Raw genomic sequence first — 26,576 nt, forward strand, 5'->3', positions numbered from 1 at the left:
ACCTAGGAAGAAACCTAGAGAGAAACCAGGCTCTGAGGGGTGGCCAGTCCTCTTCTGGCTGTGCCGGTCAGAGATTACAAGAGTACAATGAACCATAACCCCAACTCATAATGTTACTACTCTACATGAATCTGCAGGTAGCTAATCAACCCGGTTCAATGTTAGCTAGCTAACATTAGGCTATAACTAGCAATGCAAATGGCTCTGAGATACTACACAGATCGTACACTAGCGAGCCAGCCAGCTAATGTTAACATTAGCTATATAGCTAACACTACTCTTTAACTTGAAATGAAAATTACTTTGACAAAATTAGAAACATGTAATATCTGAAAATGTAGTTAGGTAGACTATTTTACCTGTATACATGGTTGGAAACTTCTCCCTCTCTTTTACGGATGCCATGGTTGCCCTTAGTTTGAAGATGTAATCTGGGGGACAGGTGTTTTATACAATAGCCTACTTTGTGTTCTCTTTTTGACTCCCTCTGCATATTTGAAATCAAATACCCGAATATTCTCCATCTCCTTTGCTATCATATTCTAATTCCACTGGTATTCCACTGATTTCAAAACGCTAAACCAACTAGGCTCGTAATTTAACAATTTATTCGTATTTACAGATTGCATACACGTTTGTTATTAAGGCACATGAAAGTTCACATGTTCCAGAAGGATTTCTGCCCCCCAAAAAATGCATTTGGATAAATAAATAAACAGTTTAAGTTCAAATGGCTCTCCTGTGAAGTAGTGACTATCGACAGACACCTTGTTTCGTGAAAAGGGTCACAAATTATTAGGGTGAGGCACATGGGCTAGTAACATCTTATTACTGTTAGGTTCTAAATTAACAGAGTATAAATGAATGGACAAATATTCAAACCTAAAACCACGTGGCTAAAACATGTTTCCACAAGTACACAGATTTATAACCTCCACTGTGCGGAGTCGCCTCCTTTTCTCTAAACACTACATCTTTGTTGCCATGCAGGAAGTTAAGTGATGTGGGTAATAAACTGTTCCTTCTCCCTACATGTGACCTGACCTTGGCCCCCATTCCTCACTAATCCACAGCTATCCACCCTTATCCGTTACCGCAACCATGTGATTGCCTTTTCCCTTACTTAGTAACTTTCTTCTATTTTTTGTGATGGGCCACTCCAATAACTTGACTTTGTTGTCCTTAAGCCATTTTGCCACAACTTTTGAAGTATGCTTGGTGTCATTATCCATTTGGAAGACTCATTTGCGACCAAGCTTTAACTTCCTGACTGATGTCTTGAGATGTTGCTTCAATCCTCATGATGCCATCTTGTTTGTAAAGTGCACCAGTCCCTCCTGCAGCAAGACACCCCCACTACATGATGCTGTCACCCCTGTGCTTCACGGTTGGGATGATGTTCTTTGGCTTGCAAGCCTCCCTCTTTCCTCCAAACATAACGATGGTCATTATGGCCAAAAAGTTATATTTTTGTTTCATCAGACCAGAGGACATTTCTCCAAAATGTACGATCTTTGTCCCCATATGCAGTTGCAAATCGTAGTCTGCCTTTTTATGGTGGTTTTGGAGCAGTGGCTTCTTCCTTGCTGAGCGACCTTACAGGTTATATCGATATAGGACTTGTTTTACTGTAGATATAGATACTTTTGTACCTGTGTCCTCCAGCATCTTCACAAGGTCCTTTGCTGTTGTTCTGGGATTGATTTGCACTTTTCGCACCAAAGTACGTTCATCTCTAGGACGTTCGTCTCCTTCCTGAGTGGTATGACGGCTGTGTGGTCCCATGGACATCATTTGAGTCAATTTGAGGTGTACCTGTGGATGTTTTCCAAGGCCTACCTTCAAACTAAGTGCCTCTTCGCTTGACATCATGGGAAAGTCAAAAGAAATCAGCCAAGACCTCAGTAAAAAAATTGTAGACCTCCACAAGTCTGGTTCATCCTTGGGAGCAATTTCCAAATGCCTGAAGGTACCATGTTCATCTGTACAAACAATAGTATGCAAGTATAAACACCATGGGACCACGCAGGCGTGGTATATTTTGGGACTCAGAATACACTGATGACGGTCTTCCAGACTCTAAAATTAACACTCTTATGCAAACAATCTGTTTTAAACACATGCCCCGTATGAATATATGCACAAATACGTTTGCACATACTGTGGATCATTCCGTCTAACCGATAACACGTTAGTCACTACTGCTAGTACACGTATACATTTATAAACATACTAGAACATGCTCAAGTAAATTTGTCAATTTCCAACAATTCCTCCTCTGGAACAATGATCCCTCACATGTTCCATGACACCTAGGAAACATATTGACTGGAACAGGGAAGAAAGAAAATGCATGTTTAATAATCTCACACCACCCTTGATGAGAATGAGATTTGGGCAAGAACCGTCCATCTTTTCTGTTCTATGTCAATGGGATGCTAGTCTCCAGGCCAGTCTCCTTCTTCCTCAGCCTCGGGTGAGACTCAGACTACGTAATTAATTGCACTGTATCATCCAGCAAGCCATATGTATTGATGCATTTTAACATTAGAATTCTGATGACATGGTAAAACGAAACCCCTACTATCAAATACCCCATCATGGTTAGCCCAAGCTACCATCTAGTGGGTTCTCTAATAACCTGCCTCTTGGAGGACATTAAAAGATAAGGTTTCCTGGGAGGTAACCCGCCCTAGATTTAATAGATTCGGTCAGTGCACCCTCCCCTCACTTTGTGCTCTCCTCAAAGCTTAGGGGCAGCGCTCTCTCTCTCTCTTTCTCTCCTTTCCGAATCATAATTGAAACACTTGATACATTATCCAACCCAAATTTATAATGACAGTCCTTAGTGCGTCACATTGAGTCCATCGTTTGAATTCGAGACCCTCATCTTAGCACACACCGACACGGTTAGTATGTACATTTACAGACAGGGAAAATATATAGACAGTATGTACTACTTAAATGACCAGGATTAACTTTTCTCATCACGGCCCCCGTTTATCCCTGTCTTCCACTGTCGCAAGTGGCATGTTAATGACTGATCGGTCTTTCAGTGCATTTTTAACCTAAACTGCCATACATTTCCCAGTGTGCAGACCTACCCAATAAACCTGATACTTCAAATAAACAGTTTACGGCAACCCTAAATCAATTTACGGGCACAGTTGACCACCCCCCTCCTTCCCGGCACTCATCTTCTGGCGTATTTTCCTTTTCTTCTTCAGATAGCGTTACAGTTTATCTTCCCAAGGTCCCATGTGTAACTCATGCCTGTCACAGTTGATGACCCTTGACAATGTCCCGATTTGAATATCTGGGGAATAATCAGATTTTTTCAAGCAGACGAATCTCACCACCATTCTGTACAGTCCATTCTGTCTGGTCCATTTTCCCACCAGTGCACCAGCAGCATGAGAAGAGCTTGAACGTGATCACTCTCCATTCTCACTCCACGTGCACGGTCTCAAGACCCATGCCACACTCCTGCCGCTCACACACAGGTTGCTGGCTCGACTCAGGTCTCAGTAGAAGTGGTGCAGGACAGAGCTGTAATGAACGCCATTTTCTCCATTACTTCAGCCGGTTAGGAGGGGTGAAGCTCACACTGTTCTCGTCGTATTACTCCTTTCATGCATATATATACCATTGGTAGTCACTATCTCCATAACTTTGTGAGAGGACAGACCAAAACAACAGCTTAATAAGAGGTTTTAACTACTGAAAACACTTCCTAGATTTGAATTTAGTTCAACTTCAACCAAGCTACTGCAAAATGTAGTTAAATTACTACATGTAAAATAGTTCACAACTCCCCAACACTGCTTGTTTCTCTCCAAAGTTTGTAAACAAAGTAAATGTAAACAAACATTATATAGCCTCAAAACATGTATATTTTTTTATATCAAAATTGCCACTTTACTATCAGGCCTTTTCTTTCTTAATTCCTCTTTGTCTCCCTTCCTCTGACTCTATCCATCATTCTGAGAAACAGGGGAGAGGAAATTGATTTGGATCAGCGTGCTTGGCAACAGACCACCTCAGTATTGGCTCCATGGCTAAATCACAGCTCCCATCTTTAACAGTTTGAGACATCTGTTGTTGAGTTACTGTTACTGCACTATGTGCTGCACGTTCCACAGATGTCCCACATTTGATCAGATTTTCCATAAATATGGAATCAAATTCAACTCTGGTTCAGTCACAGATACTGTAGATGCTTGATTTATAATTACCCTTACAATAACACATTTGTTTTATTTGCATTTACAGACTCAACCCCAATTTATATGAAAACATTTATATTTTGTGGTGCTGGGGCCATGATATTGAATGCAGGTTTAACATTGAGAGTACATTTTTAAAGATAATTATTGCAGGGGAAATAAAGGTTTGGTATTTAGAAGAGCAGAAAGTGAATGATGGAAGGACTGAGAGTGTATAAAGACTGGGCCTTTCCTCTCTCACACTCTCTCTGTTCCCCTCTCCTCCTCAACCTCCTCTCTGCCCCCCTCATTATGGAGAGATGTCCCAGGCATGATTTATGGAGAAAATCAGCATCACAGAGGGAGGAACAGTGCTGGGGGGTCATGAGGAGAAAATTATAGTGTATAGTGGATGGTTGGTTGAATGAATGTCATCATAATCCAACAGCACTGGTCATTTGTACAGGTTTTGCAATCAGCAGCAGTGATTCAGAAGGAGAACAAGAATCAGCCCTAGATTGCCCTGAGTCTGCCCTGCAGGTTTCTATATTCCCCCTATGAAATCAGGCATAACCCAGCAGGACAAAACAGGTTAATGTTGAGCGAATAGAAACTCCACCAGTGGACCCTGCATTCCCCTTTACTTTCTGTGCCAGATATAATTATGCATCAGAGGAGACAACCTTGCCTTAATAACACACTACTGTCACACATTTTCAAAAGTGAATGCAGCTGTCATTCACTGACACCTCACCATATTCCACTACCTCCCCATCCAGAATGTATAGTATACAATCTTAGTATGTAAACGTGTTCCCAGACATTCCCTTTCTCACTCGTTCTTTCATCCCCCTCTCCCTCCCTCCTTCATCCCCCTCTCCTAGGGATAGCAGTGTTGGAGCCCTGGTAAATGCTCTTGTAATTTTAATTATAGCCAGTCCGCGGCATTGTGATTGGCTCAGAGCTGATGATTCACTCTTCACCAGGCTGGGGAGGAGAAGGGGTGAGAGGAAGGGGAGAAGAGGTGGGAGTAGCTCTCTCTCTCTATCTCTCTCTCTCTGTCTCTCTCAGTGAGAGCCTGCTTGCCTAGCTCTCAGTTGTGCTCAAAGAATTCTCATTACACACACACATGCCATTTATGTAGAGGATGCCAACCCAACTTGAAGGTACTGGTCTGTTGTGGTGCTCCCTTGCTACCTTTGCCTCTGAGCAGCCTTGATGAGAGACACAGAGCCTGGAGGGAAATGAAAGAGAGAGGTAGAATAACAGAGTGAGGGAGAGAGAGCTTTCAGCCTCCATTCTTGCCTCTCCTCTGTCTGCTGCTGCTCCTGCTGCTGCTGCTTCATTTCAGCCAGAGCCAGAGGCTGAGCTGGTGTTTTTCTCAGTTAACTACAGATAGACAGAGCAGTGAGTTGTGAACAGTACAGTACTTCTGTCACACCACTGCCATGACTCTACTGACGTGAGTCAGAAGAGAGAGTTCCCCCTGTCCACCACCTCTCTACGGCGACAGCAACAGAGGTGAGTTTGTCTGCTTTTCTGTTGTCATTTAGAAGAGAGAGTGAGAGAAACAGAGAGCGAGAAAGAGTGAGATTTGAATATGCAGTAATGAACTGTCTTTTGAATAATTGTTTTATAGTTATGTCAAAAAAACATATCCATTGAATTGAGAGAGAATTAAAGAAAGAGAGGGAAATACTTGGCGTGTTTTGGTTCACAGCTTAATATCTCGTTAACTTGAATAATCAATCTCTGGTATTGATATTTGGGTCCCTATTGATCTGTTTTGGTTGTTTTCATTAGTCTTGGGTGAGAGAATGTGATGCATTGTTTGCTTGGTGTGTTAGATGACACAGAAAGATGTAACACTGATGGGTTTATAATAAGACAGATGATATTACCAAAAGAATATGTGTGAAGTGTTATGAGCTTCCATAGCATTTTTTAGGTGTGTTATGAACTGGCACAGACTGTGTGTGTGTGTGTGTGTGTGTGTGTGTGTGTGTGTGTGTGTGTGTGTGTGTGTGTGTGTGTGTGTGTGTGTGTGTGTGTGTGTGTGTGTGTGTGTGTGTGTGTGTGTGTGTGTGTGTGTGTGCAAGTGTGTGTGTAGTGTAAGTGTGTAAGTGTGTAAGTGTGTGTGTGTGTCAGCGGCTTTTTTGTGTGCGTCTGTGTGTATCCTATTAACTTTTTGACTGGCAAGTGAAAAAGACTGCTGGGATTTGAGACAGGTTTGTTATGTAGCGAGCTGTTTCCCCTTTACAACCTGGATTTGTGTGTGTGTGTGTTTGTGTGTGCGCGTGTGTGTGTGTGCGAACGCAAGTGTCTGTGTGTTTGTGTGTGCGCGCGTGTGTGTGTGCGAACGCACGTGTCTGTGTGTTTGTGTGTGCGCGTGTGTGTGCGAACGCACGTGTCTGTGTGTCTGTGAGAGGGCAAGCGAGAGGGAGAGTGGGTGGAGGAACACAGCAGCAGCATTACTGTTTTCTGTCTTAGCTCGGGAGCCATGAAACATGAAAATGCCAGTGTATTTTCAGCTGTGTGCGTGTGTGTGCATGCGAACGCACATGTCTGTGTGCTTGTGCCTGTGCGTTCCAGTGAGAGAGAAAGAAAGAGGTAGTGAGAAAGAGCGAGAGGGAGAGTGGGTGGAGGAACACAGCAGCAGCATTACTGTTTTCTGTCTTAGCTCGGGAGCCATGAAACATGAAAATGCCAGTGTATTTTCAGCTGCTCTGATTAGGCTACTGTATTTTACAGCTGTCCAGCCAGCCTATCATCTGTTTTTATAACTCAGTATCTGTATAGCTGCCCCCCTGGTTCTCAGTGTGACTGTGGGCATATTGTCTCCTCTGTACTTTATGAAGACTGATCCATCCCTACGGACTGAGCTCTTTGGGCAGGGGTAGAGCAGGGAGAGCTACACTACAGTAATCTTATTGCCCGTGACAGAGTTGATAACTGCCTCCTTTTCCTATTGGCAGCTCCAGAGTGTTATCTAAGCTATAAAAATGGCATTCCAAGCCAGCATGGGGAAAGCGTTCAGTAACAATGATCTCTACTGTTTTAGTACTAACCACTTGTAGATGCTTCTGGGGGGGGGGGGGGGGGTCCTGCTGCAGCTTTTTCTGTTAGGTAGTGTCTATTGCTATTGACAGGCTCTGATTGTTTTTCAATATATAATAGATAATCTAGTCAGTTTAAAATACCTCCATGTTAGTGTGTAAACACAGAGGCCATTTCTATTTCCTTTGTCAGTTACTGTAAAATAACAGAGGAAAAGACTGTTGGACAGAAATGGTGTATAGAACAAGGACAACTGCAGTTTCAAAGCATGACTTCTTGGACAACTGCAGTTTCAAAGCATGCCTTCCTGGACAACTGCAGTTTCAAAGTCATGCCTTCCTGGACAGCTTCAAAGCATGCCTTCCCGGACAACTGCAGCCTCAAAGCATGCCTTCCTGGACAACTGCAGCTTCAAAGCATGCCTTCCTGGACAACTGCAGCCGCAAAGCATGCCTTCCTGGACAACTGCAGCTTCAAAGCATGCCTTCCTGGACAACTGCAGCCTCAAAGCATGCCTTCCTGGACAACTGCAGCTTCAAAGCATGCCTTCCTGGACAACTGCAGCCTCAAAGCATGCCTTCCTGGACAACTGCAGCCTCAAAGCATGCCTTCCTGGACAACTGCAGCCTCAAAGCATGCCTTCCTGGACAACTGCAGCTTCATATGGCAGAGGTCTGGATAATACGTTGGGAATCCATGACAACGTATTGATTTCTAAGTTGTTATGGTGAGAATATTCTCCATGTTGGTTTTCTAACACTTATGGATTCTACTGCTGCCTCAGTCTCTTCCAATGTTGTCAGTCAGTCAGTCAGTCAGTCTATGTGATATACATAGATATATATAGAGATGCGTAAGCTCCCTACTGACCCTTTCACATCCCTTTACCCCTCCTCCCTCCGTCCCTCCATCTCTCCATCTCTCTCCAACTGTGAGACTGAAGTGCTGTCTCTCCACTTTTACAGAACCAACCCCCCCCCTCTTCTCCCGCCAGCTCTGTCGCCACAGAAACAGACGATTCTGGAAGGGTGGTGGGTGGGAAAAGAAACAGAGATCCTGAATGCTCTGCCTCATGCAGCACTGTGCTCTAGTTATCTGTATTGCCTGTGTGAATCTGAGTTGCCCGAGGATCAGATGGTTCCGTAGGTTAGTGATTGGTGCTGGCAACACCAAGGTTGTGGATTCATTTCCTGCATGGGGTCACTGTTGGTTACTGAATCTGTGTGTTCACTGTGTGCCTTGGATGACCAGGGCATGACTGGTATGGTGATGTGGCTAATTTAACATTGGAGCTGGAGGGTTACAGGCTTGTTTATGCTTAAACACACATACAAAGGATACGCTGTGTGTGTGTGGAGGTCATTAATAATGTAATGTGGCATTACTGAGCCAGTTAATAATGAATGTTGCTCAATCTTTCTCTCCTGCGTTCGATAGGATCCTCAGTGTGAATGATATTTTAAACTTATTTAGCCTTTATTAACTAGGCAAGTCAGATCAGAACAAATTCTTATTTACAATGATGGCCTACCTTGGCCAAACCCAGACGCGCTGGGCCAATTGTGCGCCACCCTATGGGACTCCCAAACACGGTCGCTTATGATACAGCCTGGAATCAAACCAGGGTCATTAAGTGACCCCCCTAGCACTGAGGGGCAGTGCCTTAGACCCCTGCGCCACTCGGGAGATGTGGATCAAGTTATCACAGAGACCATAATGCAGATGTTGTGAAGCTATGTGAGAAGCTATGCCATGCTAATGTGTACATGGTGTAATGGGTACATCTCTAAGAGGTTTCCACACCTGGATTGCTCAACATTTTCCAATAATTTTTTCAAAATTCTTCAAGCTCTGTCAAATTGGTTGTTGATCATTGCTAGACAACCATTTTCAGGTCTGCAAAATATTTTCAAGTATATTTAAGTCAAAACAGTAACTCGGCCACTCCAGTGTAGATTTGGCCTGTTTTAGGTTATTGTCCAGCTGAAAGGTGAATTAATCTCCCAGTGTCTGGTGGAAAGCAGACTGAAACAGGTTTTCCTCTAGTATTTAGCCTGTGCTTAGCTCCATTCTGTAAATGTTTTATCCTGAAAAACTCCCCAGTCCTTAACAATTACAATCACACCCATAACATGATGCATTTGGATTTGTCCAAAGCATAACACTTTGTACTCATGACAAAAAGTCAGTTAATTGCTTTGCCATATTTTTTGCAGTATTACTTTAGAGCCTTGTTGCAAACAGGATGCATGTTTTGTAACATTTTTATTCTGTACGGGCTTCCTTCTTTTTACTATGTCAATTAGGTTAGTATTGTGGAGTAACTACAATGTTGCTGATCCATCCTCAGTTTTCTCCTATCACAGCCATTAAACTCTGTGACTGTTTTAAAGTCATCATTGGCCTCATGGTGAAATCCCTCAGCAGTTTGCTTCCTCTCCAGTAACTGAGTTAGGAAGGACGCCTGTATCTTTGAAGTGACTGGGTGTGTTGATAAGAGTATACCATCCAAAGTGTAATTAATAACTTCACCATGCTTAAAGGGATATTCAATTTCAACTTTTTTTATACATCTTACAATTAGGTACCCTTTTCGAGGAATTGGAAATCCTCCCTGGTCTTTGTGGTTGAATCTGTGATTGAAATGCACTACTCGACTAAGGGAACTTACAGATAATTTTATGTGTGGGCTACAGAGATGATGCAGTCATTAAAAAATTATGTTCAAACACCATTATTGCAAACAAAAGTACTGTAAACCCAGGTCTGGACCACACACATGCTAAATAACACTGTCAGAGTTAAGTCACATACACACACTCTGTTTTTTCCATATATACATTCGTAGGTTCTCCAGATGGTTTGAGCAAGAAGTGTGTTGTGATACTGATTCATCATAATTCAAAACATGAACATCCGTCAAACATTTGCAGGTGCACAATACATTAAATAAGAAAGATGCCAACACACTGTCTGCATACAGAACTCCCAAAGTAATATCTATGTGAGTGTGGGTATTCATCTTTTTATAATGATGAATCACATGGTCACACTGCTGCTAGTGCTGACAGTGACTCATCCCTATGGCTTTAGGTCAATATAAACCCTTCTTAAACGAACGTCATGAAACGATCTGGAATGAGTTTGTGGCCCCATGGAAACATCTGCTCACTGAGTGCTGTCACTGTCACTGAACCGCAACACGGTCAGCGTCATACAGGACCCCATGAGATTGCCTTTAGAGAGTGTCTGATTAAATTAGGATGGAAATGTACACTAAGGCAGGAGATACTGTGGGAGATCCACACCCATCTAAGTTATTTTCCTCCTTGGAAAATATATTTTGGATCCCTGCCTGCTGTGAGGTATTACGTCATTGATCCCCCAATGTGTGATTTCCTTTTATATCTGTCCAGCAATATTATTAGAAATATACTCTGTGTAGACTGGAGTCTTTCTATTCATTCAGTGGCCCACTTTACATAACATGGGTAAGAACATGTAGCCTGACTGTCCATCCACATTTCTCAGGCCAAATGCCACACTCACTAGCATTTCTTCTCCACGATGAGTCTGGATTTGTTTTCCTCCCCGACGTCTAATAGAACGCAAACTCATTCTAACTATTCTGATTGGTCCTAGCAACCAATAGGTTGTGCCAGAGCCAGCCTACATAAATCATGAATCTTGTAATTGGCCTTGATACTCTGATTGGTTAAAGACGATCCAATTGCTGATTCATTTGTTTTGTTCAACACCCCTCAATTTGACGTTAGCAGCAACAACTTCTATGATGATAGTTTGAGACAATATATGGAGCAATCGAAAGAGCAGCGCAATTCAATTCAGAATGATTCCCCTTACCAAAAATACACAGGTAAAATTTGAAGTTATCACATTTAAAGTCAATTTTTTTTTTAAATCCCGAGGACCAGGAGTGGGCCGGTCGCTTTTTCTGGGGTGCGGGAACCTGTAGAGCCGGCTGAGGCGCGGGAGCCCGACGAGCTGGCTGAGGGCATGGGGAGCCTGCCGAGCCAACCAAGGATTGAGAACCTGTCGAGCCAGCTGAGGCATGGAAGCCTGACGAGCCAGCTGAGGCACTCCCGGTTGCTTCGGCAGCGGCACTTGCACCCGACGTCACCAGTAAAAAAAATCATGAAATGTACATATTGGCTGTTGCTTCCCCTTGGTGAGGCATTATTCTGTAATGTTTACACTGGGAGTCGGGAAGCAAGTCCAGGGAGTGCAAATGTAATAATAAATAGAACATAGCACAACATGAAAAAGAAACAGAGTCTATAACGCCTGAGGAAAGAACCAACGGGAGAGACAGATAAAGGGGAGGTAATCAGGAAGGTGATGGAATCCAGGTGAGTGTCTTGAGATGCAGGTGCGTGTAACGATGGTGGCAGGAGTAATGATGAGAAAACTGTCGACGTCGAGCGCCAGAGAGGGGGAGTGGAAATAAACGTGACACAGTCTAAAGTTTGGACACACCTACGTATTCAAGGGTTTTTATTTATTTGTACTATTTTCTACATTGTAGAATAATAGTAGAAGAAATCAACAAGAAATCAACACTAATCATGTAGTAACCAAAAAAGTGTTAAACAAACCAAAATCTATTTTAAAATGGAGATTCTTCAAAGTCGCCACCCTTTGCCTTGATGACAACTGTGCACACTCTTGGCATTTTCTCAGCCAGCTTCAGCTGGAATTCTTTTCCAACAGTCTTGAAGGAGTTCCCACGTATGCTGAGCACTTGTTGGCTGCTTTTCCTTCACTCTGTGGTCCATCTCATCCCAAACCATCTCAACTGGGTTGAGGTAGGGTGATTGTGGAGGCCAGGTCCTCTGAGGTAGCGCTCCATCACTCTCCTTCTTGGCTCAAATAGCCCTTATACAGCCTGGAGGTGTGTTGCATCATTGACCTGTTGAAAAACAAATGATAGTCCCACTAAGCGCAAACCGGATGGGATGGCGTAATGTTGCAGAATGCTGTGGTAGCCATGCTGGTTGAATGTGCCTTAAATTCTAAATAAATAATTGACAGTGTCACCAGCAAAGCACCCCCATACCATCACAGCTCCTGCTGAATGTTTCAAGGTGCGAACCACACATGCGGAGATCATCAGTTCACCTACACCTGCTTCTCACAAAGACATGGCTATTGAGACCAAAAATAAAAGATTTGGACACATCAGACCTACAGGACATATTTCCACTGGTCTAATGTCCATTGCTTATGTTTCTTGGCCCAAGCAAGTCTCTTCTTATTATTGGTGTCCTTTAGTAGTGGTTTCTTTGCAGCAATTCGACCCTGAAGGTCTGCTTCACGCAGTCTCCTCTGAACAGTTGATGTTGAGATGTGTCTGTTACTTGAACTCTATGAAGCATTTATTTGGGCTGCAACTCCGGAGGCTGGTAACTCTAATGCACTTATCCTCTGCAGCAGAAGTAACTCTGGGTCTTCCTTTTCTGTGGCGGTCCATCATAGCGCTTGATGGTTTTTGTAAATGCACGAAGAAACTTTTCTTGCAATAATATGGACTTGGTCTTTTACCAAATAGGGCTATCTTCTGTATACCACCCCTACCTTGTCACAACATAACAGATTGGCTCAAATGCATTAAGAAGGAAATAAATTCCACAAATGAACTATTAACAAGGCACACCTGTTTATTGAAATGCATTCCAGGTGACTACATCATGAAGCTGAATGCCAAGAGTGTGCAAAGATGTCATCAAGGCAAAGGGTTGCTTCTTTGAAGAATTTAAAATATAAAATATATTTTGATTTGTTTAACACTTTTTTGGTTACTACATGATTCCATATGTGTTATTTCATAGTTATGATATCTTCACTATTATTCTACAATTTAGAAAATAAAGATAAACCCTTGAATGAGTCGGTGTGTCCAAACTTTTGACTGGTACATTTGTAGTTGCTACGGTATAATGCCTACCCAATGTACAGTATATTTGGGGCTATTCTTTGCACTGAAGATATAACTAACAACGAATTGAATAGAATCAATTGTATTTCTGTTATTCCGATAACAAAAGGAATGGAAGATGGGATAATATTGGGATAATATGTAGGTTGCAGTGGTATCCACCCCGCAGTGTGCAGTCATTACAGTCAGCTGTGTGACGGCAACCAGCACCAGACTCCAGACTCACACAGTAATACTGCAGACACATCACAAGTTACAGTCACAGCACTGAGCAGAGTCATTTGAGAGAATAGGTTGAGTGTGACTTCTTCACAATCCCTTAGTGGTGCTATGATAGGAAGAATATCTGAAGATAGAAGAGAAGATGAAGAAGGATAGAAAAAAGAGGATATTGCTCCTGCGCATATTATTTTGAATCCTACTTCACTCATGTTTCTCGCTTTCCGAATTCTTTCTCTATTCATGTCATTAGAATACCATTCAAAGCAGATATCCATATGTAACAATGTAAAACTATGCTGTTACCCTCAGTCGGAGCCCTGGAGTGCAGCGCTACAGTATGTCCTGATCAGTCACCCAATCATGGTTTGAGGACACTGGCCCCCCCTCTCTACCTGAGGGGATATGTGTGGGCGGTTGTGGTCCTCAGGTGGAACACAGCTGCTCTTTCTTTCAAGTACAACTCTTTTAGCTTATTCGTTCAGTTATAGGAAAAGTGTGCATGCAAGCATGCCCTTCAGCTTATTTAGTGTGCCATGTGACTTCTGGTACACATCCCAGCCGTGTACTCGGCTGACGTATATGTATGATCCTAGGAGAGCTCTGTAAATATTGTACATATTTGTTTTTGTTTTGCATTTCAAAATAAAAATAACTGGTTGTTCTAGGGTTTGGTCACTAAATCATGTGATCTTGACTCAGAGTTGCAGGATAGGGATGAAGGCTTGCTAGCTAGCTAGCTTTTTGTTTTATCTGTTTGGAAGTATCACACCAAAGACTGCATTCTGTGTCCAGAGGTGGCAAGGGAAGTAGAAGGCAAAATTTAAGATTTGATGGGATGAGAATGAGGAAAAAAAGAGGTGGTTTGTGAAGAGAAAATGAGAGGGTGTGTTTGGAAGAGAGAGAGAGAGTGAGTGAGATTGTTGCCTAGGTACCCCGCTGGTGATAAATGAGGGTGTAATAAAGGTTTCTCTCCTTCCTCACTTCCCACTCCCCTTCCTTTCTCCCCTACCTTTCCCACACCCTCTCGCTGCCAAAACATCCCAGCCCTGGCAGAGGCGCTCCTCAAATAGAGTAAAGCAGTGTGAAAGACTGATCCATCCTGACTGGGTAATACATTTATTTAAGTTAAACGAAGAGGGGGAGGACATTAGCCGCGATACTCACCACTCATGTAAAGGGATGCATTCCTCACTTAGCTGATCAAATGAATGATTATGGAATGGGCTTTGGTTATTGACTTTTCTCTCTCAACGATCCCCAGCTGGCATCTAGATTGATTTGCTCAATATGTTTGGGCCTTTAGTTTTAAATGAATTGTTCTGATGATAAATTGGGACATTTTTCTAAATGTCTGGTCTGAAGAATGTTAATATTGCTGAGTTGTCAGTAAGTTTAAACTGTGTGGTCTGTGGAATGAAATACTGGTGAAAATTGTGGTGGTTAATTTCTTTACTATCAAATGAGGAGAGACAAACTTATCACACAAGTCAGAATTATGCTTAAACTAAATCTTTATTCACTTATTAATGAGGGAGCAGGTCAAAACAACACACACATATAAAGTGAATCTATTGACTGCTCTACGTTAATGATGGCTGGTCGACGAATCACCCTCAGATGATTCATTAAGAGCGCCGAGATACAAAGATACAAAGATCTTTAATAGCAAAGACACACCCTTTTCAGTCTACATGACAAACAACAGATGTATGGAATGGGTCACAGGGTTATTTGTATGAAAGATACTTACAATTCACAGCAGACCGTATCTGCTGTAAAAACAGTTCTCATTGTGTAGAGACCAATGACTGGCCGTGGAATCATCTATCCCTGGTACCTTATAGAACAGAAACATTAACTCATGCTATGGAATGTAGTCTCTATAGGTTTTATCACCCAACAAACATCGTAAATCTCCTGTCAGTGTTACATCTCCCAGAGGACCACTTTCAGTTCACACAGACACAATAGAGCTATAAGAGCCCTCTATTCTGTTGCATAAAACTACCATTTGATGCAATACAAGTATTATAACATAATCTTGTAATTTCTCTCACAAAATTCAAACTTTACCTTATGGACTGGGGTAAAAAAAGTGGTGAAATCGTATCGGCTATTCTCCGGTGAAATTTGAGGTACACGGTGTGGGTGGGAATTTCCCATGCGAGTGTGTGGATTACTGCGCACACCCATGCATCCCTGAACACTTGAATGATACAGGAATATCTGGGATAGTAAATACCCAATTATGCATGAATAAGTTTCTGGAAATATCCAGGCTGTGCACGTCACGTAAGCCTTCAACCGCTGCAAGAAATGCCTCTATTTCATGTGTTGGATGAGAAGCCCAGTGGAATAAGCCAACTCTCCACGTAATCCTTTTTTCAGGTTTGTAACATTTAAAAGCATGATTTTATTTTCAAAACTGAGCGATAACATGTTTGTCTAAACTGCGATGAGTTTTCTGGAGATTTTGATGTGTAATTTAAGTGTTTTGACAGAGTGAGAAACAAGTGAGTTTTCACCATTCATATGAACGAAGTCAATCTGAGCTAAACAACTTTGTACGTAAGTTAATGAGAACAAGATGGCGTGTCAGCAGACCTTTACTTCTATTATATATAAACGTTTTGGCTCTTACAAGTTTTTATTTTATTTTTGCAAACGATGGCATATACAGTGCATTCTGAAAGTATTCAGGCCCCTTGACTTTTTCCACATTTTGTTAAATTACAGTCTTATTCTAAAATTGATTAAATATTGTTGTCCCTCATCAATCTACACACAATAGCCCATCATGACAAAGCAAAAACAGGTTTTTAGACATTTTAGCAAATTTATTACAAATAAAAAAACTTATGTAGGACATTTACATAAGTATTCAGACCCTTTACTCAGTACTTTGTTGAAGCACCTTTGGCAGCCATTACAGCTTCGAGTCTTCTTGAGTATGATGCTACAAGTTTGGCACACCTGCATTTGGGGAGTTTCTCCCCTTCTCCTCTGCAGATCATCTCAAGTCCTGTCAGGTTGGATGGGGAGCATTGCTGCACAGCTATTTTCAGGTCTCTCAAGAGATGTTAGATCGGGTTCAAGTCCGGGCTCTGGCTGGGCCACTCAAGGACATTCAGAGACTTGTCCTGAAGCTGACTCTTCGCCCCAGTCTGAAATTCTGAGCGCTCTGGAGCAAGTTTTCATCTAGGATTACTCTGTACTTTGCTCTTTCCCTCGATCCTGACTAATCTCCCAGTCCCAGCCACTGAAAAACATCCCCACAGAATGATGCTACCATGACCATGCTTCACCGTAGGGATGGTGTCTGGTTTCCTCCAGACGGGACATATAGCATTGAGGCCAAATAGTTAAATCTTGGTTTAATCAGACCAGAGAATCTTGTTTCTCATGGTCTGAGAGTCTTTAGGTGCGTTTTGGCAAACTCCAAGCGGGCTGTCATGGGCCTTTTACTGAGGAGTGGCTTCTGTCTGGTCACTCTACCACAATGGCCTGATTGTTGGAGTGCTGCAGAGATGGTTGTCCTTCTGAAAGGTTTGCCCTTTTTTCACTCCACAGAGGAACTCTAGAAGTCTGTCAGAGTAATCATCAGGTTCTTGATCACCTGACCAAGGCCCTTCTCCCCCTTTTGCTCAGTTTGGCCAGGCGGCCAATTCTTCCATTTACCCTTCCCCAGATCTGTGCCTCATCAAAATCCGGTCTCGGAGCTCTATGGACAATTTCTTCGACCTCATTGCTTGGTTTTTGCTCTCACATGCACTGTCAACTGTGGGACCATATATAGACAGGTGTGTACTTTTCCAAATCATGTCCAATCAATTGAATTTGAAAAGGAGAGCCAGATGCAATAATTGAATAACCTAATAATCAATGTTTCGACAGACAAGCTGTATAATGGCAAACACCCTCTTCCCCTGAAAAAAGTTTTCCCTACAACCAATTCTGTCAAATCAAAATAATTAGCAAAAATCTATCAGATTTCGACAAAAATATGGTTGAGACGCAAATAAAATTCAGGGAGGGGGTACAAAAATGGTCAGATTAATACTGCCATTGAGAAAATCCAAAACAAATCGAGATATGATCTCTTTCAAATACCGTCTCACAAAAAGAAGCATGCTTGTGTTCTTACAAAGTAAAAGAAAAAATCTTAATCAAAGTACTCTGAAAAAATTAAGGGAATTGTTCACAAAAGTTTGCATATTCTAAGATCCGATGACAGTATCGGTAATGTGTTTTCGGACCCTCCCTTGGCCATGTTCTCAATTGGTAAACTCTGATTCACCACCCAAAAATACACCTACACAACATCTATTTGCACCTGTACCGGATGGAAAGTACAAGTGTGATGGCTGCGCTCAGTGCAATGACACTTACAAATACAGATCCTTCAAACACCTCCAAACAGGGAAACAGATCCCAATCAAAGGTGTTACCATGTGCTCCACTAAGGCAGTTATTTATCTTATAAATTGGTAAAAATGCGGTTATAGTTATGCGTGTAAAATTAAGCGCAAATTAAAAGCATAAATCTCTGAGCATCGTAGCACCAATAGGTGAAAAAACTCAAAGTACCCAGTTGCGGCCCAGTTTTTGGAAGCGAACCACTCGATTTCGTACTTAAATTATATCGGCATCAAACACGTCACCCTGCCTAGGAGACGGGGTGACCTCAACAAATTATTGTTAAAACGAGAGGCTGCCTGGATCTTTAATTTAAACAACCTTACTCCTTTCGATCTCAATGTAGATTTGAAGCCATTCTTGTAATTAATGTGATTTTGCTATTCATTGTAAATGTTTGTAGGCCTATGTAGGCAAATTGTATCAATGATCATATGCTATCCATTTATTTAATTATTTATAGGGGACAATGCACAGTAATCAACATCAATATTTCAATAATGCAACATCCATGTAAATGTGCCGGGGTTAGCCAAAAGGTAATATGCACCCGTAGTCCCTGGGCAGCTAAGGACAATTATACAGCCACAATAGAAATACCCACTAAAACAACACAAAATACAAATACATTACATCCAATAATAATATATAATTCTAACGACAACAACAACACTATCATCAACTGTCGACTTACATATGAGGAACAAAAGATAATGCATGTGCACAGGTTTGGATAGATTTTAGCCATGTTTTCAATAAAAAAATGTAAAAGTACAATAATCAGTGCAGCTTCTCAAGTCCATGGGCATTGCATTCCAGTATATTGTAGCTCTAACAGAGAAGGCCGATTGACTGATTTTACTGTGTCGAAAAGGGACAACACAATCCCCTCTAGTTACTGCCCTTGTTATCCTGGAGGTGCTTTCCTTGAGCATGATATGCCGGCATAGGGGTGGAGGGGCAAGACCATACAGGATCTTAACAACCAAAAATTTGAGTGTGGATACAGAACTGTATCGTCTGCATACATAACTTGTGGGCAAGCAAGTGCGAGATCATTTGTATAGATGGTAAACAGCAGGGGGCCTAATATTGACCCTTGTGGGACCCCATTGTTATAGTAAAGAGAGTCCAACTGAGTGTCTCCCAAACTAACCCTTTGACTTCTGTTCGTTAGATAGGAATTCATCCAACTAATAACTTCAGTGGACACATTAATGGAGGATAGTTTGAATAGGAGGACCTCATGATTCACAGTATGAAAGGACTTTAAAAGATCCAAAAAGACTGCGCCGACTTCACTACCTATGTCCAGTTTAGATTTAATGCACTCCAGAAAATAGCAATTGGCTGTTTCGGTAGAATGGTTAGTTCTGAATCCAAATTGCTTTTGATGTATGGAGATGCCCTGAATGTGGTGATCAGTCAGATGATCAGCCACCCATCTTTCAGCTACTTTTGATAGCACTGGAAGAATGCTTATAGGTCGGTTATTTTCCACCAGTGTTGGGTCACCAGATTTTAAAACAGGTATCACTGCAGCAGACTTCCAAGTATTGGGGAAGAACCCATATTTGATGGACAGATTAACTAGATGTACAATAGGGGCAATCAAAGAATATTTGTGTCTCTTCAGGAATACAGTGTCTAGACCAAATACATATTTTGTTCTAGAGCTCCTGAAGAAGCTAATAATACTGTCCACTGCTGACGCTGCGATTTCAGGAATTCTGAATATTGGTTTATTATTATCTATGGGAGTGAGAACTGTGGTGTTGGTTGAAATCTTTGAGCCAGTTCCCTGACAGTCAACAAAATTTGTTAAAGGTGGTGGATATGAAATTGAAGACTTTTCAGCTCCTCTCCCTGTTAGTTTGTTGAGATTTTCCCAAATCACTTTGCCATTACCTTTTGCTTCATTGATCACTCTAAGAATATTATATTATATTCTTAACCACCATATTTCTTAGTGATGCAAATATACGTCTGTCATCATTCTTACCAGATTTCAGTGTTTTTTTCAATGAAAAATCCTGTTCTCTCAACTGCCTCCAGGGGTCCTCATTGAACCATGGTAGAGAGGTTTCCGTCTTGGCTTATGTTGAAATCTCCTAGTAAAAGAGGTATCCACTTTGTCAATTGCTGACAGAAATGTTCTGTATCCAGACTCTAGGTTCTTCAATGCTTAACAGATCAGAGTCAGTTTGACTTATAGCTGCATCGTAGATACTCTGCTCGCTTTTCGGTATTTTTTTATCATATTGTTGCACATTAATATAGTTCTTAAATCTCTTTTTCGTGAGCTTTCTAACCACCAATGTAACATTGTGGTCAGATACGGCAGTTAGTCAGTTATTGGACTTAATAATTCGATCACGGTTGTTAGTAAACACCAGATCAAGTTGAGTGTGGGATGACTGTGTTATTCTGGTTGGACCTTGTATTTTTTGAGTCAAGTTGAAATAATCTGTGATCTCTTTGAGTTTTTTTCCTGCAAGTTTTATTTTCCCAGTTTATATTGAAATCGCCCATGAAGATGATCTCCTTCTTATGATCACATTCTTTAAGCATGGCATTTAGCATACCGCCCTGCATCCCACTGCTGGCTTGCTTCTGAAGTTAAGCAGGTTTGGTCCTGTTTGGTCCCTGGATGGGAGACCAGATGCTGCTGAAAGTGGTGTTGGAGGGCTAGTAGGAGGCACTCTTTCCTCTGGTCTAAAAAATATTCAAATTCCCCAGGGAAGTGATTGGGGACACTGCTCTGTGTAGGGTGCTGTCTTTTGGATGGGATGCTAGACGGGTGTCCTGACTCTCTTAACCCCGGTGTCCTGGCTAAATCCCCAATCTGGCCCTCAAACCATCATGGCCACCTAATCATCCCCAGTTTACAATTGGCTCATTCATCCCACTCCTCTCCCCTGTAACTATTCCCCAGGTTGTTGCTGTGAATGAGAATTTGTTCTCACTCAACTTACCTGGTAAAAAAGCTGGTCATAAAATGAGATATCAGATGTTGGTGGTTGATATAATCCAAAACTAGTGAGAGACATATGAGGGGATAGGAAGACATTCAGGCACATACATTAAATGTCATTGGCATGTTTCCAAATGATGAGATTGCATTTAAAGTTCTCTTTCATGTACATAAGCAATCCACCCTCTCCCCCCTGAATATTCAATATCCAGGGACATTAGTGGCAGAAATAGGAGAAGATTTCCTCAACTATGTCTCAGAGAAACTAGATTAGATTAGAGTTGTTCAATAAATATTCTACCTGTTCAGTCTTAGAAATAATGCTGACGAATATTCAGATTTCTCATTCTCTTGAAAAGCCATGTTAGCGATAGAAGTTATCTTTTTATAGCTGCAGGGACAGTATTAAGTATTGGATAGAAAACACTCTGAAGTTTCTAAAACTGTTTGAATTATGTCTGTGAGTATAACAGAACTCATATAGCAGGCAAAAACTTGAGAAATTCCAATTCCTGTTTTTTTTCCTTCTGGGGGTGGCAGATTTTCAACCAAGGTCTCATTGAAATTACAGCGATATGAGTTTTCACTTCCTACGCCTTCCACTAGATGTCAGCAGTCAATGGAACTTTGTCTGATAACTCTAATGTGTAGGGGGGTCGATTGACACAGGAAATAGTCACCACAGCCATGAGTGGCATTCAGGGGAAGAACTTGCGTTCCACCGCTCATCTGAAGTAATTCTAATTCTCTGGTTGGAATGTTATTCAAGATATATGTAAACAACATTCAAAAGATTGATTCAGTACATCGTTTGACATGTTTCTACTGACTGTTACGGAACTTTTGGACATTTCGTCACGTTATAGTGGACGCGCTTTGTGACTTTGGAATTGTTTACCAAAAGCGCTAACCAAAGTAGCTAATTGGACATAAAAAAACGATTTATTTATTTATTGTGGACCTGGGATTTCTAGGACTGCATTCTGATGAAGTTCATCAAAGGTAAGGAAACATATATCATGTATTTTCTGGTTTCTGTTGACTCCAACATGGAGGCTAATTTGGCTACTGTTCTAAGCGCCATCTCAGATTATTGCATGGGTTGCTTTTTCCGTAAACTTTTTTTTAAATCTGACACAGCGGTTGCATTAAGGAGAGGTGTATCTATAATTCCATGTGTATAACTTGTATTATCTACATTTATGATGAGTATTTCTGTTGAAACGATGTGGCTATGCAAAATCACTTGATGTTTTTGGAACTAGTGAATCTAACGTGCCAATGTAAACTCAGATTTTTTATATACATTGGAACTTTATCAAAAAAAACATGCATGTATTGTGTAACATGAAGTCCTACGAGTGTCATCTGATGAAGATATTTCAAGGTTAGTGATTAATTTTATTGTTATTTATGATTTTTGTGAATGCTATATTTTGCTGGAAAATGGCTGTGCTTTTTGTGGTTTAGTGGAAACCTAACATAATCGTTTGTAGTGCTTTCGCTGAAAAGCCTATTTGAAATCGGATACTTTGGTGGGATTAACAACGAGAATAGCTTTAAAATCATATAAGACACATGTATGTTTTAGGAATTGTAAGTATGAGATTTCTGTGGTTTGAATATGGCTCCCTCTATTTTCACTGGTAGTTGTCATATCGATCCCGATATCGGGATTGCAGCCATAACAAGTTATGCTCACATGCACAGTATGTCCTTCTCTGAACCAGATAATATAGGTTACTCAAATATAGATTATTTCAATCCTTCATCAATGATTTCGGTCTAGATGGCTAATTAAGTGGACTTTTCTCCACTTTTCCCAGAATTACTCCAGAATTCTTCCAGAATTAGAATTCCATATCAGCCTTTTTTTGTGCAGGTGACCTAACTCCAGACTCTGATGGGGAGCTTGGTACCCTGGGCCGCTTGGGGGTATGTTGATTCCAGATAGTTTGAATGAACGTCAGCATTGATGTTTGGCTGACTTCTTTTGCACCGCCTTCAGGGTCTCTTATTATCCTCAAGGTTTTCTTTTGGGTTATGATTGTCACTGGTCTCAGTAGCCACTTTCCCAGCTTCATTTCTAGCATTTTTTCCTCTTATTCTTCTTCATTTCTTGGAATGAGAGGTCACTGTTGCAGACCCTGGCTCACCAGGTACGAACTCCAATGTTTAATTCACTCCGCCTTTGTCCTTGGGAGCGAATGAATTATCCACTTCAACCTCAGTCTCACATTCAGTCATTTCAGCTGAGATATGTGATATGTCTGCCCTACTCATGGGGACAGGATTGTTGTCCTGCAAATACTGTAGTGTGAAAAAGATCCCTTTGTGCACCTTATGTTGTCCAGTGTAGTAGGACTGTACTCTACCATCTCCTCTAGTGTGGGATTGTGTCAGCCAGTCCTGTCTATGTGCAGACCATCATAAAATACTTTGATCCAGTGAGGGCCCATCTTTACAGACCATGTTATAGGAATGACGGGTGCTGCCTCAACATATACAAAATGATATCCATTGGAGCCGTTTGTAAGTTAACCCTCATCACTCTCCCCACCAGTTTACATCCAGCTTTAGCCAGACTGTGGTAGAGCTCCTCCTCCTTAATGGGGTTGGTTATGGCCTCCTCCTTTGTCAAGATTTCTCTCTCCATGATAAAAATAGGTAAAAGAGTCTCCTTTGGGGTATTTCAACCTACAACATTGCTCCAGGTCTCATTTTCCTTGAAATCAGTTTTTGCATCGCTGGAAATAGCCAGAACTACAGCAGCCATTTTAATTGTAATGTTAGTGATTAAAGTAATTTGTTTAACATTGAAATATATCAATAAAAGCGGAACCCCCATCAGAAGCTAGCCAGCTAACTAGCTACTAGCTTGTAGTCAGAAAGCCACTGCTAGCGGTCATCACCGTTAACTCGGATATCAGTCAGCCTCAGCCCGGTCAATTCTTGCCAGTCTGGACAGAGCGATATCAACCGAGAGCATCATAGCTAGCTAGCTGCTCTCCGAGTGGCTACTCCTGGCTAGCATCTCTGTCCCGAAGCAAGCACCAGTTAGCCTGGAGCTAGCCTCGAGCTAGGCTAGCCGGAGAGGTCCTTCAGCCAATTCTTGGGCTACAATATCAATTTTGCCAATTGGCCTGGACCCTTTTACTGCCGACACGAAGCCCCGCCGATCCATCATGACTGGTCTACCAACGTAACTGTCCAGGGGGGTGGTCTCAACAGGCTATTCTGTTACGATGTCACCAAAGAACTATCTACTAGCCCCGGCCCGATAGCTTTTCTGAACGCTGTGTCCCCTGCTCGCCCAGAGTAGTGGTGACTACCGAACAGCATCCTGACTCACCTATTGCTGCTCTTTTGACCCTATGATCACTCGGCTACACAGCTGATTCCTTGTGGACTGTTTCAATAACACGGAACCTAATTTGGTTTACCTGTCGGACCCAGCCTCAAACTCAGGTCCTGTATGTACCTACTAACCTGCTCTGCCCATTCATCGTCATTTACCCATTGTTGTCTTAGCTCTCCTGATCAACACCTGTGTTTGCTTTATGCCTCTCTTTAGGTCAATATGCCTTGTCTACTGCTGTCTTGGCTAGTTCTTCCTGTTTTATTTCACTGTAGAGCCCTCAGTCCTGCTCAAACTGCCTTAGATAGCTCTTTTGTCCCACCCCACAAAAATGTGGAGACCTCACCTGGCAACCTGTTAAGGCTAGGGCAGAATACTGCCCCCTTTGGAGGAATGCGTGCCCATAGTAAACTGACAAAAATCTGTCAAAAATTGCTAATATATGCATATAATAAATATTATTGAATAGAAAACACTCTAAAGCTTCTAAAACCGTTCAAATTATGTCTCTATGTAAAGCAGAACTCACAGGGCAGCCATTCTTCCAAACTCTTTCTGTCAGCAGAAAAGTTGGGCCAACTTTGACGTCATCGCCCCCACCCTTCCCAAACAGCTACAGCTCTTCAGCGCGATGTCCTCTTTCAATGCGGCGCTTCATTGTGAAGATCGCACGCTCCCTCACCCTTTGGCGGGAAGAAACCTTCGGGTCACGCGATAATACATGCGCGCCTCGGGTCTTGCGCTCCCTTTGTTCCAAGATCCACCAAACAATGTATGTTTGTCTGTTCGGGCTAAGGATTTTTATGTGTGTTTATAACATGTTTTAGCTCGATTCTGAACTTAGTTTGACCAGTTTAGTCGACATATAATATGTAATTTTGAAGTTTTGATGCGCAACCCATCGAATTTTGGGTGCATTTCAGCCGAAATTAGTCGCGTTTGATAACCCAAAGACACACGTTTGAAAGGCAAATGCTGTTTTTGGTAAGTATGACTTCTTCCACGACTTCTGATCGAACAACAGCAAAGGTAAGGGAATATTTATGTGGTTATTATGTGTTTCTGTGGACTCCGAAATAGCGGAGCCATATTGCTAATCTATGAGCGCCGTCTCATATTATTGACAAGTGAACGAATTCTGTAACGTTAAAAATAAATGTAACACAGCTGTTTTATTAAGAAGAAGTGTATCTTTCTAACTATATGTAGAACATGTATATTTAGTCAACGTTTATGATGTGTATTTCTGTTATCTGGCAGAGTTATCATAATTTCTCCGGACATTCTAATAGCATTTTTTGAACATGACGTTCAATGTAAACAGTGATTTATGGATATAAATTGCATATTATTGAAAAAAACATAAATGTACTGTATAACATGTCCTATTCCTGTCATCTGATGAAGATTTTCAAAAGGTTAGTGAATTATTTTTCTTTTAATCCTGCTTTTGTGATTGCATCTATTGTTCTACAAATATGGCTATGTAAATTAGCCTATCTTTGGTGGTGGTTTGACATAAATATGTGCTATGTTTTTGCCATAAAACATTTTAGAAATCTGACTTGCTGGCTAGATGAACAAGGTGTTTATCTTTCATTTGAGCTATTGGACTTGTTAATGTGTGGAGGTTAAATATTTCTAAGAATATTTTAGCGTTCTGTGCGCCACTGTGTCAGTTGAGCAGGGTGGGCTGGTACCCCTAGAGGTACGTGGTGGTGTGAACAGGATTTATTAACTGGTGCCTCAAGAGATGAAACCTATCGCATCGTCACTCAACTCCTAGGTTTATCTCCACTGTACTCAAATCCAAACATTATGCCCTGAATCTATTCTACCACGGCTAGAAATCTGCTCCTTTTATTCTTTGTCCCCAACGCACTAGACCAGTTCGTATAGCCTGTACTGTACCCTTATCCTACTCCTCCTCTGTTCCTCTGGTGATGTAGAGGTTAACCCAGGCCATGTAGCTCCCAGTGCTACTCATATTACCCAGGCGTTATATTTTGTTGACTTCTGTAACCGTAAAAGCCTTGTTTTCATGCTTGTTAACACCAGAAGCTTCCTCCCTAAGTTTGATTTATTCACTGCTTTAGCACACTCTGCCAACCCTGATGTCCTAGCCGTGTCTGAATTCTGGCTTAGGAAGGCCAGCAAAAATTCTGAAATGTCCTTCCCCCAACTACAACACTTTCAGCCAAGACAGAACTGCCAAAGAGGTTGGAGTTGCAATCTACTGCAGAGATAGCCTGCAGAGTTCTGTCATGGCTACCTGGCTACCCCTACATCGGTCAACAGCTCTGCACCCCCCACAGCAACTTTCCCAAGCCTCCCCCATTTCTCCTTCACCCAAATCCAGATAGCTGATGTTCTGAAAGAACTGCAAAC

At 41.8% G+C, this 26,576-nt stretch overlaps 1 protein-coding gene across 2 annotated transcripts in view; it reads left to right on the forward strand.

Moving 5' to 3' along the window:
* Positions 1 to 5,280: 5,280 nt before the first annotated feature.
* Positions 5,281 to 26,576, forward strand: part of LOC109908499 (prickle-like protein 2) — a 108,401-nt gene continuing 87,105 nt past the window's right edge. For both annotated transcript variants that reach the window (XM_031793910.1, XM_020507152.2), the window contains exon 1: positions 5,281 to 5,726. The gene's annotated coding sequence lies outside the window, so the exon portion shown is untranslated. The remainder of the gene's footprint in view (positions 5,727 to 26,576) is intronic.

The sequence above is a fragment of the Oncorhynchus kisutch genome, linkage group LG17 (assembly GCF_002021735.2).
Source record: "Oncorhynchus kisutch isolate 150728-3 linkage group LG17, Okis_V2, whole genome shotgun sequence".
NCBI classification, from domain to species: domain Eukaryota; kingdom Metazoa; phylum Chordata; class Actinopteri; order Salmoniformes; family Salmonidae; genus Oncorhynchus; species Oncorhynchus kisutch.